We start from the raw sequence: 20,337 nt of genomic DNA on the forward strand, positions 1-20,337 counted from the left end.
GGGTGAGATGGTTGGATGGTATCACCGACTCAATGGACATGAGTTTGAGTAAACTCCGGGAGTTGGTGATAGACAGGGAAGCCTGGTGTGCTGCAGTCCATGGGGTCATAAAGAGTTGGACATGACTGAGTGACAGAACTGAACTGAAAATCCCTATTCAGGTCTTTGGTAAATTTTTGTACTGATTGTTTCTTTTTAAAGATGTTTTTATTTTCAACCTTCGTGGTATCCTTGTGTCTTTACATGTGTTTCTCACTAACTTCACAGGCTCTGCCCTCAGTCTTTCCCAGGATTAGAATATTTTCCAATGAGTCAGCTCTTCACATCAGATGGCCAAAGTATTGGAGCTTCAGCATCAGTTCTTCCAGTAAATATTCAGGGTTGATGCCATGTCTAATTCCAGTATCTGAACTCTACGGTGGGCTTTATCTCATGAAAGCTAACCTGTCAGCTAGCTTTCATAAGCCCTGTTTCTCTTGTACTTTGTGAGCACTGCTGGTTCACTGACCTCTTTAAGTCCTGGACTTAAGGTTTTCACACCACTCAGGAAGAGTGGCATGAACATCCATGGCAAAGCGAATCTGGGCATGTTACATCTTCAGGGAGACTTAACTCCCTTCCTCCTTTGAATAGCAAATTTTGAAATAGGCAGTTTTCTTTGCCTTCTCTGGGAGCTGGGGGTGGGTAGATGGATTATTTTTAGTTCACCATTACTGAACTTGATAGGGATGGAGATTCTAGCTAAGACTCCCCATTTAATTTAGGAAAGGGCTTTTCTCTTCTTCCTGTGGCCCTGCTGTCCCAAATCTGTAGTTAATGCGACTTGCTTAGTTGCTCAGTTGTGTCCGACTCTTGTGACCCTATGGACTGTAGCCCACCAGGCTCCTCTGTCCATGGGATTCTCCAGGCAAGAATACCAGAGTGGGTTGCCATTTTCTCCTCCAGAGGATCTTCCTGACCCAGGGATCAAACCTGAATTTCTGGCATCACTTAGTTAAGTAAATTCTCCAACTAAACAAGAGTCTACCTTGCTGACTTTGCATTTTCACGACACAGCTGTCATTCGTAAGCTCCCTGGGTCCTGTAGTTCTTAGCCTTATATTCACGGAATGCAACAGTAGGTTTTTTTTTTTTTTCTTCTCATTAAACATCAGCTTAGGTTTTTAAACTAGAAAGTTTTTAGTCTTTCCTTCCAGAAAAAAATGCCCTACTAATACAATGTAATATTTATGATACTTTGAGCTGAAAATGGTAATAAACTTGCTCCTCTCGGCCAAGTTCTCCAAATTGCAAACATCAGCAAGAGCGGTGGAATGATAGCAATCGGCCTGAAAGGAAGAAGCCGGCTTTGTGGTTTATTGATAACAGACAATAAAAGACACATGAACGATGTCAAGCATAGTTCAAAGTTATTTTAAGACAAATCATTCTTGTTCATGGAGAAGAGTTTTTTCTTCTTTTTTTATATTAAAAAAAAAACACCCACGTATTTAAAAAGTTCGAACATTCTGCCAAAAGAGGGCAGTATTCACTTACAGTAGAATAGAAAGTGACTAAACAATTACTGAGAGAAGGCGAATGAATGTTTTCCCTCATACTCAGAAGGTGGATAAAATTTGACAAAACGTTCTCCACTCACCATCTTTGTCTCCCCCGCTGGTCATCTGGAATTGTTGCTTAAATTGACCCAAGTTTTACGTTGTTTTTCTGTTTTATATATATTTTAAGTTCTACTTTATGGATGAGAGTTGTTTGAAGATTTCAGTCTCTAAAGATAGAACCAAGAACTTCTCATACGTACCTGCTTACCGAGCGACCGGAAAGTGCACGCTGAACGGAGAGACGCATTCACTGTATAAGCTGCTCCTTCCACCGGTACTGGTGGTGCACGAAGCGGGCAAGCCCCCGGTCTGGAGGCGCGGGGCCCCCGGGGGCTGTCCGCGCACAGGCGCGTCCGCGGGCAAGTCTGCTCCAGGGGCGAGGGCGGGGGCTCAGGGCCACACCGGTCCTGTTACATATTCAGTAGTCAGGGAGAAATCAGAAATCACTGGCCCAGTGTCTGAGGAGCGAATATACAGAAAGAAAGGAAACCATCTTTTGAGAGCAGACAGGAGTAGGGGGTATGTGCACCTAGATAAGCCAGTTATCACCACACCTGCCCGTTAGGGTGTGAAATGTTATCGGATAAAAAGAAGAAAAGCTGTCCTGCGTGGACGAAATAACTAGTCACCGTGAGCTCCGAAGCCCTCCCGGCAGCTGAGACGCTGGGCTCCGGAAACGGTGCCGCGACCGCGGGGGAAGGACGCGCGCATGCCCGTTGGCTTTGGCGTGGATGGGTCCTCGATCCGCGACCCCCGCACGCCCCAGACGAGCCCGCCGGGCCCTCCCCCTCCACCGCCAGGTCCCCAGATGGTGGTCAGAGCCGGCTTCTACCTTTCCTGCGACCCCAGGCCTCCGCGCTTAGACTGGAAGGAAAGCGCGAGCAAGTGAAGCGCTGAAATGAACTGGTGTGCTCCTGGGTCCGTCTCCTTTCCAACTTCTTCCAGAAATTTCCACAGAGAATTTTCATCTTCATTCCTTTAGTAACTTTCCTGCACAGATTCCCAATTTAGTCCCTTTATCATCCTCACACCCACCCCACCCAATTCCCATCTTTCCTACTCTGAATTGAACGAACAGGATCTGTTGCATTTGGAAATAACTCACGTAATCTCGCGCGGGGCTCGCGTCCACGCGCCCCGCAGTCTCTGGTGGGTGATGCTCCCGGTTCCCCCAAACCGCTCTCCCCCCGACACCACCCCCCCCCCCCCGCCCCCAGCCACCAGGCCAGCATCTCAGGGGTGGGGCCTGTGGACACCCAGTTCAGCACCCAGGAGCCCCCGTGGGCTGGGAGAGCACACCACATCCTACTTCCGCGTGGGATGTGGGGAATCATGAAATGAGGGTTTTTAGCTCGGTAATGAAAGTTGACACTGGTGGTTGGCTGTTGCACATGAAACATATCTATTCGGCCCGTATGTCTTCATCGTAATTTTTGTTAAGTATTTTGTTAATTTTGTATGATCCTGAATATGGAATTGTCTTACTAGAAAAACTCACAAGACAGATTCTTAAGCCTAGGGCCACTTGCGCAAAGTGGATGCTCTTCCTGGCTTGTCAAGTCTCAGGACTGTAAATAGCAAATCTCTGCGTGTTTTTTAGAAAGTAAAAGAGCATACTTTTGGAAAAGAATACTTGCAGAAACTGAATCATAAATAAAATATAGCTTCTGGCAGGAATTGGGATGCCAGGAAGAAGACGTAAGGGCTATTTTAAGAACACTCCTGGTCTGCCCTTTGCAAGTGAAGGCGTGAGGGCTGCACACAGGAGGAGCTGAATTCAGCGACCTGGGTGTGAAGCTGGCTCTGCCTGGTCCTCCCTGGGATTCAGGGCGAGATGCTCAGTCCCACAGAGCCTGTTCCTTCCTCCACAGCAACAACAATATCTGACTTGGAGAGTTGTGGGTCTGGAACAAATAAGGAGCAAGAAGTGCCTCGAGAGTGCCTGGTCCATGGGAACCATGCAGTGGGTAAATTCTGTGCTTCTTACAGATGTGTGTAGAGGAGGACGTGGAGGAGGAAGACGATGAGGACACGAGGGTGACGTGTCTGAGCCTCTCAGGGAGCAGAGGGTCAGGGCAAGGAGCAGGTGGACACCCGCCCACCTCCCACCCCAGCCTGAGGTGGTCACCTGAGTGAAGTCATCCTGGGGCCTCGCCTCCGATGGTGTGGCTCATGGCTACTGTGGAGAAGCGATTCAGGTCTAGGTCTATGAGTGTTGCTCAGATCTGGGCTCTGTTTCCACCCGCATCTCTGTGCCTGCTTGCTTCCTGTCATACCCCAGAGGACACTCTCACTACCCCCCACCCCCGACTCCAGCTCACTTTATGCAGTGTGTGTGCTTTGCACTGACTAAATTGTGGGTAAAAGGGCACTTATTAGAAATCTGAGAACTGAAGGTGAGGCTGGGAGGTACCTTGACCTCCTGTTCTGCTGAGGGTGGGTGAGCTCTCACCTGGCACCAAGTGCTGTGGGAGCCCTGTGACTCTGGCTGCCAAGCTTACTGGGGATCATTGCTTCTGGAGCCCTTCCGGGGTGTCAGTGTCCTGGTGCTCACACCATCCTCTGTGCTTGATGACGATGAGGTTCCTACCACAGCGATGTGGAGGGGGTGCTTGGAGGGGTACTCTGTCCCCCTCATGGGTAAAAGGGGGGAATCGAGTCTTCCTGCCACGGGAGGGAGCAGTGATGACAGAGGTTCTAGGCTGTTGTGTCGTGTGTACATGTGGGCAGGTGGCTGCGAGACTGCACGTAGGAAAAGGGAAGTTCGTGCATCTTATTTACCTCGCTTTGCCTTGAACGTGAAAATGTTGAAGGTTTGAGTCACAACTCGTGAGCCTGCTGTGAAGAATGTAGCCACTGACAGAGGTGAGGACAGCCTGGTGCGGTGGGCTGACTGTGCCTGCCTGTGTGTGAAAGTGTCTGTGATAGGGGATGCACACAGGGGTCTACTCTGAACACAAGGGGGCTTACAGCCCAGGAGGGGATTTGGGGTGGTAGGTGCGAGATGACTAAGAGGAGACGTGGTCGTGGTGGGGGGGGTCTCTTGCTGGAGGTGGAATGGGAGGGTCACACCTTGGGGTGGGGGGGTCACTCTACACCCACCTGGCAGATAGAAGAGGAGCTGTCCCCCCCATACTTTTGAACGACAGTGAGTGGAACAATGTGTTAAGTTGCTGTTGGTATTTTTCTTTATGGATTAATTTCATGATAAAGGTAATAAATATTAGAACCACTGATTTTCTACCTTTTGTCCATGTAGCTTTTTCTCTATTGAGGATACAAAGTCTCTCTCCCTTTGTTCTGCTGAGGTTTGAAATCATCAGTCAGTCAGTTCAGTCTCTCAGTCGTGTCCAACTCTTTGCGACCCCATGAATCACAGCATCAGCCTGTAAATTTGCACCAATGCACTTTGTGAATGCTGCTGCTGCTGCTAAGTCACTTCAGTCGTGTCCGACTCTGTGCGACCCCATAGATGGCAGCCCACCAGGCCCCGCCGTCCCTGGGATTCTCCAATGGAGAGTACTAATTAGTAAGCCAGCTACCTGTGTAAATAACTACTATATAAATACATGTCCAACATAGTTTATGGGAGAACAAGCCCTATAAAAGCTATATTATTCTTATGTACTTATTTAATTTTGGAACAAAATGAATTACTGTGAAACCTTAAATTTCAGAAGCCCTTCCTTGGGTAAACTGTATGCAGAATACAATTTCACAATGACTGAAAATAGCTTGTGTGTCTACTCTAAAGTGTGAAAATGTGTTATGATAATAGGCACATTTTTTGATCTTTTATATGAATTTCATAAAATAATATGGAGGAATTAGGTATATACATTTTCAAATTATAGTTTTTTTTTTTTAAGAAATAACCAGTGTCTGTTCTTTTGTGTCTACTCTATTGATATACTTTTAACTCATTCTTTTAAATCTCTTTTGTGAACTTACATATTCAGAAGACATATGATTCTTTTAATCATTTAAATATCAACAGCAATCTAAAGTTATTAATACTTTCATCTTCCCACCATAGATAATTCAGAAACAGTAACATTGATGACATTTCTCTGGAAAGCATTAAGGAATAGCCTTTAAAAATGACGGTTAATAAAGCATTTCTATTAACTAGCTAGTTACTGCCATTGGAAGTTACATTGATTTTAATCTTTTGAGGTTCGACACTATTATTGTTGAGTGGGGGGGAAAATTCTGATATTCTTCCAAAACAAATTGTTGTTCAGCTTCTCCCATCCTTTGTGAACCCATGGACTGCAGCATGTTAGGCTTCCCGGGCCTTCACTATCTCCCGGAGTTTGTCCACTGAGTCAGTGATGCTAACTAACCATCTCATCTTCTGCTGCCCTCTTCTCCTACCTTCAATCTTTCCCAACATCAGGATCTTTGCCAATGAGTTATCAGGTGGCCAAAGTGTTGGAGCTTCAGCTTTAGCATCAGTCCTTCCAGTGAATATTCAGGGTTGATTTCCTTTAGGATTGACTGCTTTGATCTCCTTGTTGTTCATGGGACTCTCAAAAATCTTCTTCAGCACCATAATTCAAGACCATCAGTTCTTTGGCACTCAGCATTCTTTATTGTCCAACTCTCACATCCGTGTATGACTACTGGATAAACCATAGCTTTGACTATGCAGACCTTTGTTGGCAAAGTGACATCTCTGCTTTTTAATATGCTGTCTAGGTTGGTCATAGGGCTTCCCTGATAGCTCAGTTGGTAAAGAATATGCCTGCAATGTAGGAGACCCTGGTTTGATTCCTGGGTCAGGAAGATCCACTGGAGAAGGGATAGGCTATCCACTTCAGTATTCTTGGGCTTCCCTTGTGGCTCAGCTGGTAAAGAATCTGCCTGCAGTGTGGGAGACCTGGGGCGATCCCTGGGTTGGGAAGATCCCCTGGAGAAGGAAAAGGCTACCCACTCCAGTATTCTGGCCTGGAGAATTCCATGGAGTGCAGTCCATGTGGCCGCAAAGAGTTGGACATGACTGAGCAACTTTTACTTTCACTAGGTTGGTCATAGCATTCCTTCTAAGAGGCAAGTATCTTAAATTTCATGGCTGCAGTCATCATCTGCAGTGATTTTTGGAGCCCAAGAAAATAAAATCTGTCACTACTTCTATTTTTTCCCCATCTATTTGCCATGAATTGATGGGACCAAATGTAAAACATAGACTTCACTTTGAAAATTCGCTTAAAGTTCTGAATATTATGAAGTGAAAGAATCCTGTTGTTTCAGTCACCATTAAACCATTAAAATTGCAGAGATATTAAACAGCTTTCCTATGGATTATACGTCAGTGGATTAAATAGGACATTCATATCAAGGCTGCTGCAGCTGCTAAGTCACTTCAGTCGTGTCTGACTCTGCGCAACCCCATAGACGGCAGCCCACTAGGCTCCTCTGTCCCTGGGATTCTCCAGGCAAGAACACTGGAGTGGGTTGCCATTTCTTTCTCCAATGCATGAAAGTGAAAAGTGAAAGTGAAGTCGCTCGGTCGTGCCCAACTCTTAGCGACTCCATGGACTGCAGCCTACCAGGCTCCACCATCCATGGGATTTTCCAGGCAAGAGTGGGCTGCCATTGCCTTCTCCACACTGCATTTAAATTACACTGCAATCAGTATTTGATGCTCTTTTAAAATCATATTCTACATAGTAGCCATCTCTTCTTATATCAATTTACATGTTTCCTAAGATTTTCTTAAACATGACTCCCGGGAGCAGGATTCTTTTGGGGAGAGTGTTTCCTAGAAAAGGCAAGGGCTGCTGTAGAGGACTGCAAGCCACTTTTCATGTTGCACATAAAGATTCAGTTCAGTAGAGCAGCCTTGAATAATGGTAATAAAAAATGGACTGCTGCTGGAAATGGTGTAAATTGTATACACTTAGTGAAAGGACTTTTCAATGTGAAAGACTCAAGATGCCCTGTTTCTTAGCAGAATGTTGAATTTGATAACATGGTAAATAAAGGCATGGGCTTCCCTGTTGGCTCAGTGGTAAAGAACCTACCTGCAATGCAGGAGATGAGGGTTTGATCCCTGGATTGGAAAGATCCCCTGGAGAAGGAAATGACAATCCATTCCAATATTCTTGCCTGGGGAATCCCATGGACACAGAAACGTGGTGGGCATCCACGGGGTCACAAGAGTCAGACAGACTTAGAGACTAAACAACAAATAACAAACAAAGGTAACCAATCTGGTCAAACTATAGCAAGTGAAAGTGGCTCAGTCATGTCCGACTCTTTGTGACCCCATGGACTCTACTCCCCATAGTCCACAGAATTCTCCAGGCCAGACCCTAACATGTAAAGAATCTCAGGCAGATTCTTTACCAACTGAGCTATCAGGGAAGCTTCCCTGGTAATTCAGATGGTAAAATGTCTGCTTGCAATGCAGAAGACCTGGGTTTGATCCCTGGGTTGGGAGGATCCCCTGGAGAAAGGAATGGCAACCCACTCCAGTATTATTACCTGGAGAATTCCATGGACAGAGGAACCCGGTGGACTGCAGTCCATGGGGTGACAAAGAGTTGGACCAACCAAATTATAGCAAAGTGATCTGCTATATGGAACCTCCAAGAGGAACTCCAATGCAGAACGCAGGCTGGAAAGTGGGGCTGGCTGGATCTGCCCCAGGGGAGTCTGGTCTACCCTGAGGGTCCTATCCTCCACCACATCCCTTCTCAGTCTTGGGTTCAGCAATAGATTCCTGGATACAATACCAAAAGCACAGTGACAAAAGAAAAAGTAGATAAATAGTTCTTTACCAAAATTAGCAACTAGAGCACCATTAAAAAATAAGACAAAGAATGGGAGAAAATTTTCAGATCATATATCTGACAAGAGTCTTTTGTAAATAGAACAAAGAGCCCTTCCCTCTCGACATCAGCAACAACAAAACGGGTAACACAGTCAAAATTGAGGAAAGTATTTGAAGAGCTGTTTGTTGAAAGAAAATACACAAATGACCAAGAAAGCCCATCAGAAGATGCTCAATGTCATTAGTCACTAAGGAGATGCAAATCAAAGCTAAAATGAGCTACAACTTTAACCCTTCAGATTAGATCAGTCGCTCAGTCGTGTCTGACTCTTTGCGACCCCATGAATCGCAGCATGCCAGGCTTTCCTGTCCATCACCAACTCCCGGAGTTCACTGACACTCACATCCATCGAGTCAGTGATGCCATCCAGCCATCTCATCCTCTGTCGTCCCCTTCTCCTCCTGCCCCCAGTCCCTCCCAGCATCAGAGTCTTTTCCAATGAGTCAACTCTTCGCATGAGGTGGCCAAAGGACTGGAGTTTCAGCTTTAGCATCATTCCTTCCAAAGAAATCCCAGGGCTGATCTCCTTCAGAATGGACTGGTTGGATCTCCTTGCAGTCCAAGGGACTCTCAAGAGACTTCTCCAACACCACAGTTCAAAAGCATCAATTCTTCCACACTCAGCTTTCTTCACAGTCCAACTCTCACATCCATACATGATCACTGGAAAAACCATAGCCTTGACTAGACGGACCTTTGTTGGCAAAGTAATGTCTCTGCTTTTGAATATGCTATCTAGGTTGGTCATAACTTTCCTTCCAAGGAGTAAGCGTCTTTTAATTTCATGGCTGCAGTCATCATCTGTAGTGATTTTGGAGCCCAGAAAAATAAAGTCTGACACTGTTTCCACTGTTTCCCCATCTATTTCCCATGAAGTGGTGGGACCGGATGACATGATCTTCGTTTTCTGAATGTTGAGCTTTAAGCCAACTTTTTCACTCTCCTCTTTCACTTTCATCAAGAAGCTTTTGAGTTCCTCTTCACTTTCTGCCATAAGGGTGGTGTCATCTGCATATCTGAGGTTATTGATATTTCTCCTGGCAATCTTGATTCCAGCTTGTGTTTCTTCCAGTCCAGCGTTTCTCATGATGTACTCTGCATATAAGTTAAATAAACAGGGTGACAATATACAGCCTTGACGAACTCCTTTTCCTATTTGGAACCAGTCTGTTGTTCCATGTCCAGTTCTAACTGTTGCTTCCTGACCTGCATACAAATTTCTCAAGAGGCAGATCAGGTGGTCTGGTATTCCCATCTCTTTCAGAATGTTCCACAGTTTATTGTGATCCACACAGTCTAAGGCTTTGGCATAGTCAATAAAGCAGAAATAGATGTTTTTCTGGAACTCTCTTGCTTTTTCCATGATCCAGCGAATGTTGGCAATTTGATCTCTGGTTCCTCTGCCTTTTCTAAAACCAGCTTGAACATCAGGAAGTTCACGGTTCACATATTGCTGAAGCCTGGCTTGGAGAATTTTGAGCATTACTTTACTAGTGTGTGAGATGAGTGCAATTGTGCGGTAGTTTGAGCATTCTTTGGCATTGCCTTTCTTTGGGATTGGAATGAAAACTGACCTTTTCCAGTCCTGTGGCCACTGCTGAGTTTTCCAAATTTGCTGGCATATTGAGTGCAGCACTTTCACAGCATCATCTTTCAGGATTTGGAATAGCTCAACTAGAATTCCATCACCTTCACTAGCTTTGTTCATAGTGATGCTTTCTAAGGCCCACTTGACTTCACATTCCAGGATGTCTGGCTCTAGGTCAGTGATCACACCATCGTGATTATCTGGGTTGTGAAGATCTTTTTTGTACAGTTCTTCTGTGTATTCTTGTCATCTCTCCTTAATATCTTCTGATTCTGTTAGGTCCATACCATTTCTGTCCTTTTTCGAGCCCATCTTCGCATGAAATGTTCCTTTGGTATCTCTGATTTTCTTGAAGAGATCCCTAGTCTTTCCCATTCTGTAGTTTTCCTCTATTTCTTTGCATTGATCACTGAAGAAGGCTTTCTTATCTCTTCTTGCTATTCTTTGGAACTCTGCATTCAGATGTTTATATCTTTCCTTTTCTCCTTTGCTTTTTGCTTCTCTTCTTTTCACAGCTATTTGTAAGGCCTCCCCAGACAGCCATTTTGCTTTTTTGCATTTCTTTTCTATGGGAATGGTCTTGATGCCTGTCTCCTGTACAATGTCATGAACCTCATTCCATAGTGCATCAGACACTCTATCTATCAGATCTAGGCCCTTAAATCTATTTCTCACTTGCACTGTATAATCATAAGGGATTTGATTTAGGTCATACCTGAATGGTCTAGTGGTTTTCCCTACTTTCTTCAATATAAGTCTGAATTTGGCAATAAGGAGTTCATGGTCTGAGCCACAGTCAGCTCCTGGTCTTGTTTGTGCTGACTGTATAGAGCTTCTCCATCTTTGGCTGCAAAGAATACAATCAATCTGATTTCAGTGTTGACCATCTGGTAATGTCCATGTATAGAGTCTTCTCTTGTGTTGTTGGAAGAGGGTGTTTGTTATGACCAGTGCATTTTCTTGGCAAAACGCTATTAGTCTTTGCCCTGCTTCATTCCGTATTCCAAGGCCAAATTTGCCTGTTACTCCAGGTGTTTCTTGACTTCCTACTTTTGCATTCCAGTCCCCTATGATGAAAAGGACATCTCTTTTGGGTGTTAGTTCTAAAAGGTCTTGTAGGTCTTCATAGAACTGTTCAACTTCAGCTTCTTCAGCGTTACTGGTTGGGGCATAGACTTGGATTACTGTGATATTGAATGGTTTGCCTTGGAAACGAACAGAGATCATTCTGTCATTTTTGAGATTGCATCCAAGTACTGTATTTTGGACTCATTTGTTGACCATGATGGCCACTCCATTTCTTCTGAGGGATTCCTGCCCACAGTAGTAGATATAATGGTCATCTGAGTTAAATTCACCCATTCCAGTCCATTTGAGTTCGCTGATTCCTAGAATGTCGACATTCACTCTCGCCATTTCTTGTTTGACCACTTCCAATTTGCCTTGATTCAATGGACCTGACATTCCAGGTTCCTATGCAATATTGCTCTTTACAGCATCGGACCTTGCTTCTATCACCAGTCACATCCACAGCTGGGTATTCTTTTTGCTTTGGCTCCATCCCTTCATTGTTTCTGGAGTTATTTCTCCACTGATCCAGTAGCATATTGGGCACCTACTGACCTGGGGAGTTTCTCTTTCAGTATCCTGTCATTTTGCCTTGAGAATGGTGAAAATAAAAAGATAAAAACAAGTGTCAGCAAGGATGTGGAGAAACCCTGCTGATGGAATTGTGAAATGAACCACTTTGGCAAACTTCTTGGCAATTCCTCAAAGCCTTAAATGTAGAATTACCATATGACCCAGTAACCCTAGTCCTAGGTAGATAACCAAGATAGACAAAGACATGTTTCCACACAAAAGGCTGTACAGGGGTGTTTCTAGTAGTGTTTCATTGTTCAGTTGCTAAGTCATCTCTGAATCTGCAACCCCATGGACTGCAGCATGCCAGGCTCCTTTGTCCTCCACTAACTCCTAGAGTTTGCTCAGATTCATGTCCATTGAGTTGATGATGCTATGTAACCATCTCATCCTCTGCCACCCCCTTTTTCTCCTGCCCTCAGTATTTCCAGCATCAGATTTTTTCCCAATGAATCAGCTCCTAGTAGTAGGGTTCATCAGGACGTGATTCAAATGCCCATCAACAGATAAGTGGATAGAGACAATGTGGTCTGTCCATTCCTTGGCATATCCTTCAGCAGTAAAAGGGCAGTACTGATTCATGCTACAGTGTTGAAAACGCTTTGCTTAGTGAAAGGAGCCAGACACAAACCAACATATATTGTATGGTTTCATTTGTATAAGCATCTAGATATACACATCATGAGGGCGATCTGGTTTCGACGTCTGTCACCTCATTGATCACCAGGGTTGATTTGGCTGATCTGGCTGGCTAGGGGGGTGTCCCCTTTCCTTTCTCACCTCTCCCTGTGCATCCCTCCCAAAGCTGCACGCTCGGTTGAAGAGGACAACCATCCCCAAGAGAGGAGGACCGGTCCTCGGTCAAGGGCATGCAAGCAGTGGTGCTTCCCTGCTAGAACCTCCAACAAGCTCTCAGAATAGATACCTTGTAGAGACAGTGATGTAGGGGCCATGGAGTGGGTGAGTCCATGGGAGGATTTCTGCTCGTGAGGATGTGTTATGAGATAGATGAACGTGGGGCGTGATGATGTGTTTTGGGTTTTTCTGGGGTGGTGCAAATATTCTAAAAGTAGATACTGGTGATTGCTGCACAGCTCTGTCAAGATGCTAGAAACACTGAATTGTGCACTTTAAGTGGGTGAGTTTTTTGGCATGCAAATTCTATTTCAGTATGGCTGTTATACAGTTTTCCCCTTGGCTTTCATTTTCTCATTTGAGAAATGAGAAAGTTGGGGTTGATTTTAGCTTCTTCTAGGGCTTCCCTGGTGGCTCAGATGGTGGGAAGATCCTCTGGAGAAGGGAATGGAAACTTACTCCAGTATTCTTGCCTAGAGAATCCCGTGGACAGAGGAGCCTAGCAGGTTAGAGTCATGAGGTCACAAAGAGTTGGACACAGCTAAGCACACACACACATCCTGTAAGGTGAATCTCATTTGAGTCTCAGTTCAGTTCAGTCATTCAGTTCGTGTCCGACTATTTGCAACCCCATGGACTGCAGCACGCCAGGCCTCCCTGTCCATCACCAACTCCCAGAGCTTACTCAAACTCCATCGAGTTGGTGATACCATCCAGCCATCTCATCCTCTGTCATCCCCTTCTCCTTCCACCTTCAATCTTTCCCAGCATCAGGGTCTTTTCAAATGAGTTAGTTCCTTGCATCAGGTGGCCAAAGTATTGAAGTTTCAGCTTCAGCATCAGTCATTCCAATGAATATTCAGGACTGATTTCCTTTAGGATGGACTGGTTGGATCTCCTTGCAATAGACATTTGAGTCTATGTCAGTGTATATGTTTGTCTCACATCCTGTGACAGATTTTTAAATGAGGATTCATGTTATTTCTATACTCTGAAGTGCCTGTTAAACAACATGTATATTTAGTACAAAATGCTGTTTACTGCACTTCCACAATAGTGTTTTCTTTTTTAGCAGCTCAGTAAGCCATCCTAACTTTATGAGCTATAGTAACTTCATTAACTGTCTTGTTCCCTCCCACAGGTCCATAATCTTGTTAAACTAAACCAGCAGCTGGAATGTGGAGTTAATTTAAAAATTAACTTCCCTTATACTTGTTAAGGATGAGAGATTTCCTAATTAGTCCTGACAAAGAGTCAGTTTTGATGGACTTTTTAATTTTAATAACGTATTAGCTTACATATTTGTTTGTCAGATATGTAGAGCAGCAGGGGTATCTTTTATCTAATCTTACAATTAGAATTCCAAACTAATTGTAAAGAAATTTGAGCTTTTTCCTTTTTCTTCAGGGAATTAGTCCAGATCTAAGAGAGAAGTTGGAGCTCTGGACTAAAAGAATCCCCAGGGGCAGCACCCAGTGGGTATTGGGAGGGGCTGGATTCAGCAAGGTTTGCTCAGGGTTTGTGTTTCTTGTAGCCTCGCTCTGATGTCTGTGTACGTGGGGGAGCAGTCCCCTCTCATTCTGGACAGACTGATGTTGGTGTAGGAGGACCGTGACCGTGCGTGGTGAGAGGCCCTGGCTGGGTGGGGATGGTGGTTCTGACTGGGGACTGCTCTGTGTGGAGGCTGTCTGCAGTGCCATCGGGTGGGGGCGGTGCTGATGAAGACTGCAGGGCTCCTAGAGGGCCAGTGCTGCCTCTGCACAGATGCAGAGTCTACTTCGGAAGAAAGTGAAAGTGTTAGTCACTCAGTCCTGTCCGACTCTTTGTGACCCCATGGACTGTAGCTCGCCAGGCTCCTCTGTCCATGGAACTCTCCAGGCAAGAGTACTGGAGTGGGTTGCCATTTCCTTTTCCAGGGGATTTTCCTGACCCAAGGATTACACCCTGGTCTCCTGCATTGCAGGCAGATTCTTTACTGCCTGAGCCACCAAGGCAGAGTCTGCTGGGACCACCTAATATTTTTCCTTCCATGGGTGATGCCTGTGGGGTTTTTTTGGCAACTGGCCCAGCTTGTGGTTGTCTTCATGGTGGTGATGTCACAGGTGTGGGTGTGTGGGTGCCTGTGCAGTGGCCGTAGGCCTGGGGTCTGGAGAGCTGGCCCTTGTGAGTCAGCCTCAGCTTCTGCTGGCCGGCCTGCAGCAGTGCTGGGTAGGGAGCCTGAGATGAGGGAGCAGAGCTGTTGTCTGCTGGGGAGCACAGAGCAAGCCAAGCAGGCTCTGGGGCTGGGTATACCCTGGGGTAGAGTGCTGGCAGCTGTGGTTGTGGGCAGTTCGACAGAGGCACTGTTGGGATCCCCAGTGGCAAAGTCAGCCTGGGCCCCATAAACCGGGCCACGGGACCACAGTGGTGCCTGCTGTGTGGCTGGTGTTGCTGGACCACCTTCTTCTTTGATCCTCGCTGCCTCCAGTGTATTTGCTGAGCTGCTCTCCCCATCAGTCCTTTCTGTGCAGTTTTTCTCCTTTTTTGCTCCACCGTGTTGCTGTAGGTTCTCAATTGGACTCTTCAGCCCTAAAGCTATTTTCATTTGTGAATAGCTGTCTAATTGTTTTTTTGTTGTTGCAGGGAATGAAGGCTGGTATCTCCTACTATGTCATCTTGCTCAGTTTAGATTTTTTTTCAATTATTATCAAAATATGTATGAAAAATAATGTGTTCGGTTTTGTATATTTAACTTGGATTTTTATGAGTATATATTCAAATAGTCTTTGGATACAATCATGTTTAAAGAATTCTTTAGACTATTGAGAAACAGTACATGACAAGATAGGGTTGGAAAAGAAGACATAAAAATAGAGTTCAGAAAAAGGTAAAATAGCAGCAGAAAGGTAGTGTTTTAGAAGCAGTCTGCTTAAATTTTTAAAAGCTGGTAATAATGAAAGAGCAGGCTTCTGCCATTCGTGACCCATATAAAATCTGCAGAGTTCATTACACATTCTTCAGGTTTAATTACTGATCTAAGCAATAAAAACAAGCCAACTGGACATTGCAAATTGTTTAGATTTTTTTTACTACTGATCAAAATAATGAAAATGAGCAAGGAAATTATTCTCATCAAATCCACAATTTTATCAGGTTTGATCAAACTGATAAAACTACAGTCTTTACCAAATGAAGCTTGAATTACTGATCAAAATAATGAGAACAAATGCCAAAAGCATTTACATCAAATTCCTAACCCAGAAGCACAGATGCAATTCTTGTCCGGCATAAGATGATGAAGAAAGTGGCTTCCCAGAATGAGCAGGTCGGAGGGGGGAGTCGGGACCGGGAGCCCCACTGTCTTCTGAGAGCCCGTCCTGGAGGGTGGCCCTGCTTCCAGGAAACAAAGCAATTTGGGTTCATGACGAAGAACCTTTTCATCGGGTGAAGAAGAAATAGAAACGAGCCTTTACATTCACAGATCGTGCATATCTTGTAACTGTTTTTCTGTGTTTTCTAGTCTTCTGTCAGTTATTCATGATGGAAGAATTTGAGTTCTTTATGAGGAGACTATTTAAAAATTGCTATTACAGAGAAAAGCACACATAATACAAAGGCTAGAATTGAAAAATTCTGAAGAAATAGCAAAAAATTGATATTTAACAAAGAGAGTGAAGTCAAAGTCACTCAGTTGTGTCTGACTATTGCAACCCCATGGACTGTAGCCTGCCAGGCTCCTCTGTCCATGGAATTTTCCAGGCAAGAATTTTGGATTGGGTTGCCATTTCCCTACTCCACTAAGAAAGAGAAGTAATAGTAAAAAAAAAAAAAAAAATTGGTATAATGTTCTAGAAATACTTAGTCAAACATAGCGATGCTTTATTTATTTATAGGGCTTCCCTGGTAAAGAATTCAGTGTATTTTCCTTGACCATGAATATAATTGGTGATGGAGATAACCAGAGATTTTTTAAAATTATCACTAAATTGGATGATCATGTACAAATAATTAGGAACAGCTGGTTTCTTATTAAAACTCATCTATTAATTTTTTCAAATATCATAATTTCATTTTTGGAAGCTCTGTTCAGAAATGTATCCATTTAACTTGTTATCCAGTTGGTTACCTGCTAATATTTAAATTTATCCAGAATCTTTATAAGCAAATTCATGAAGAAATTTAGAATGTAAAAATCCCTGTAACTGTAATCCCTGTACAGTTAGCTTACAATTATAGATATGATTCATGGTTACTTTTTTTTAATGAAAATATACTGGTTATGATTGTTAAATCAAATATATCTATTTAAATAAATACATATTCTTGAATAGGGAAGACTTAACATCATAAAGACAAAATCAGGCATGTTCAGGGTAATGTGGCTGTAGACTGGATTCCACATCATAAAGGTCTTTTTTAAAAGTTAACTTATGTATTTATTATAGTACAGTAAAAGTACCATTAGATTTTTTTTTTCCTGGAATGAGATAAGTTGATTATAAAGTCCACTCAGAGGAAAATATAGGTAAGAATTGCTAGAAAAACTCTAAGGGCAACCGGGCCAGTTAGAAGCTCTAGATATAGCGGATAATAAAGCTCATGACAAAGCTTCTCAGAAAAATAATAAACTGGGAAATTCTAGTAAGGTTAGCAGATGAGGTTAAGGATGCCCTTGGGCTTAATTATTACAAATTTATGAAGAATCTACTCTTCAGGGTCAGAGGTTTTCCCCAGCAAAGGACTGCAGCATGAGCTGACAATTAGCCTGTGAATAGTTGGCCTCAGAAAGCAAAGAGGAACTGAAGAGTCTTTTGATGAAAGTTAAAGAGAAGAGTGAACAAATTGGCATAAAACTCAACATTCAAAAAACTAAAATCCTGACATCCAGTCCCATCACTTCATGGCAAATAGAGAGGAAATGATGGAAACAGTGACAGACTTTATTTTCTTGGGCTCTGCAGATGGTGACTGCAGCCATGAAATTAAAAGACGCTTGCTCCTTGGAAGAAAAACTATGACCATCCTAGATAGCATATTAAAAAGCAGAGCCATTACTTTGCCAACAAAGGTCTGTCTAGTCAAAGCTATGGTTTTCCAGCAGTCATGTATGGATGTGAGAGTTGGACTATAAAGAAAGCTGAGGGCCAAAGGATTGATGCTTTTGAATTGTGGTGTTGGAGAAGACTCTTGAGAGTCCCTTGGACTGCAAGGAGATCCAACCAGTCCATCCTGAAGGAAATCAGTCCTGAATATTCATTGGAAATACTGATGCTGAAGCTGCAATACTTTGGCCACCTGATGAGAAGAACTAACTCATTTGAAAAGACCCTGATGCTGGCAAAGATTGAAGGCAGGAGGAGAAGGGGACGACAGAGGATGAGATGGTTGAATGGCATCACTGACTTGAGGGACATGAGTTTGAGCAAGCTCTGGGAGTTTGTGATGGACAGGGAAGCTTGGCGTGCTGCAGTTCATGGGGTTGCAAAGAGTTGGACACGAACTGAGAGACTGAACTGAACAGATAGGTTTATTATAGTCATAAAAATACTGCACACATTTATACATAACACTGAGTGACTGAACTGAACTGAATTGGCCTTAAACATAGTTTGGCTCATTCCAGGTATAGACCAGTTACAGAGGAGAAACAAGAGAGCTGAATGAATATATAGAGAAAAATTACAAATCTGGTTCATCTCATTTAAACTGTGCTGCATAGATAGGATATGGATGACACACACAGGCAGGGGTGGTTTAGGTGTTGATAAGATTAACAGGTGATAAGTTTTGATGGAATTGAGGAATTTATGAAGTTGAGGAAGTACAGAGAATAATCCTTTTCTGTCCTCAAGGAGTTCAAAAGTTAGTGGGCAGTTAAACAACATGCACACAAACACACATGCAAAGACACACAAAATCTAAGTATAAACAATTCAGATGGCATTATGAGATCCTTTATGTAATTGGAAATTGTATATATATATATATATATATGTTTTCTTGATGTTGATGATATAATTAAATGTGCTCTTGTAAACCTGTTAATCTCTATTGTAGGAATATACATGTTCAGTATAAGTGTGGCAGAACAACTTCATGGTGGCAGAACAGTGTGAACAGAAAGTGTAAGACTGTCCGTGTGGACATAGCCTAGATGATGACAGCTTGAATTCTTTCCAGGGTTGTTCACCCTTTAAAACTTTGATAACAAAAGTAGTCTTTTTGGTTCATGATGGCAGATTGATTGCCTTGTATATTTACATTTTACTAGGTTCACTGATATGACTGTTAAAATTGACTATTTGTTAAAACACAAATTGACTGTTTGTTTCACAATGACAACTTGATGGGCTTTTGAAAGCAGTTATATTTACGTTTTACAGGATCTGCTCTTCTGAACATTTGTCAGTATAACAGGATCCACCTTTGACACTTGCTTTTAAGCAAAAGCCAAGAAGAGCAAGTTTGAAAGTGTGTTTGGAGGTTCTGAACAGAGCATGTGTCTACCCAAGAAAGTTCTCCTCCTCCACGAAGCAGGATGTGTATGGAGGATGCACGCGAACAAATGAAGGAAGGACTGCAGGTCTGCCAGCCTGAGCATCTCAGCTGCCGCATTCGAGCACCCTTGTTACTGCGTGAGGTTTCAGAAAAATGGATGGGGTGGGGAATGGTTTGTTTATTACAGCAGAAATGTGGCTTTATATCTAAATATCAGAGAGGATAAGAAGTTGGTGTGCTGGTTCAGAAAGACTGGTAGATGATAGATACAGGTGGGTAGGTAGATAGGTAGATAGGTGGCTAAGTGAACAGTGGCTGGTGCTCAGTATGTAATGTGTACATTAGTTTTGGTTATTATCTTTGACAAAATCCATCTTCTTATTGTCTCATTAATTCAGGTCATTTGATGGTGGCAAGTACCCCATTTTTTTTTAACATGAATCAGCCATAGGTATACATATATCCCCTCCCTTTTGAACCTCCCTCCCATCTCCCTCCCCATCCCACCCCTCTAGGTGAATACAGAGTCCCTGTTTGAGTTTCCTGAGTCATACAGCAAATTCCCGTTGGCTAAAAATACGGAACACTTCACGAATTTGTGTATCATCCTTGTATAGGGGCCACGCTAATCTTCTCTGTACGATTCCAATTTTAGTATATGTGCCGCTGAAGTGAGCACAAATACCCCATTTTTAACATAAAAGATAAAATCTGAGTTTTCATAATGCACATTTTGTTGGGTCTCCAGGGGTGTTGCTTTATGACAGACATTTGGCTGTAGAAGACCTGAACTGGGGCATGAAACAGTGAAATCCTAGTTTTCTCGTTACTTGGGGAAGGCTCAAAGATTGGTGCATTTAAAAAAAAACTTTAAATCTTGGATAGTCTCTTTGGTATGCCTAGTTTTATAAGAAGAGAGTGATAGAATTCCAAACCATAGTGCTTCCCCGAGTGTACAAAAAATCAATCTAAATAAATATTCTAAAGACAGCCAATTATTGGACTTGAGCCATAAAACCATTTCAATGATGGGTTTTCTTTTTTTCTTCTCTTTTACCATCGTGACTGTAACTTGGTATTTTCTTCTCTCTGACTTCTCAATTTGGTTTTACCTCTAAGTAACCCTGATCATGTGTTGCTATAGTCTTGTCAAAAATTTTCCCTCATCTTCCTGCTCTCCCTCCAGGCCATAACCTGGGCCCTAATGTTTTGGAAGAAAAATTGATTTTTCTCTGTCAGAAAGAAATCATTATATATTTAATATTTTATACTTGTTTTCAGTTGAGATGAATCTTCAGGAGTCTACATAGTTGGTTGTGGAATGACAGATGAGTCA

The 20,337-nt window shown here is 43.3% G+C and overlaps 1 long non-coding RNA gene and 1 other non-coding gene across 2 annotated transcripts; both read right to left on the bottom strand.

Annotated features, from left to right (window-relative positions):
- Nucleotides 1–188: 188 nt before the first annotated feature.
- LOC147359522 (uncharacterized) lies at nucleotides 189–2,506 on the bottom strand. The gene is made up of 2 exons (XR_015140864.1): nucleotides 1,802–2,506; nucleotides 189–1,328 (listed from the first exon to the last, which is right to left on the bottom strand). It is a non-coding gene; the product is annotated as an uncharacterized LOC147359522 (long non-coding RNA).
- Nucleotides 2,507–19,573: 17,067 nt separating this feature from the next.
- Nucleotides 19,574–19,680, bottom strand: LOC147359523 (U6 spliceosomal RNA). The gene has a single exon (XR_015141388.1). It is a non-coding gene; the product is annotated as a U6 spliceosomal RNA (small nuclear RNA).
- Between the last annotated feature and the right edge of the window lie 657 nt (nucleotides 19,681–20,337).

This window comes from Bos grunniens, chromosome 14 (assembly GCF_055505025.1).
Source record: "Bos grunniens cultivar Pamir isolate PY7600 chromosome 14, Bosgru_T2T1.0, whole genome shotgun sequence".
Taxonomy (NCBI): Eukaryota; Metazoa; Chordata; class Mammalia; order Artiodactyla; family Bovidae; genus Bos; species Bos grunniens.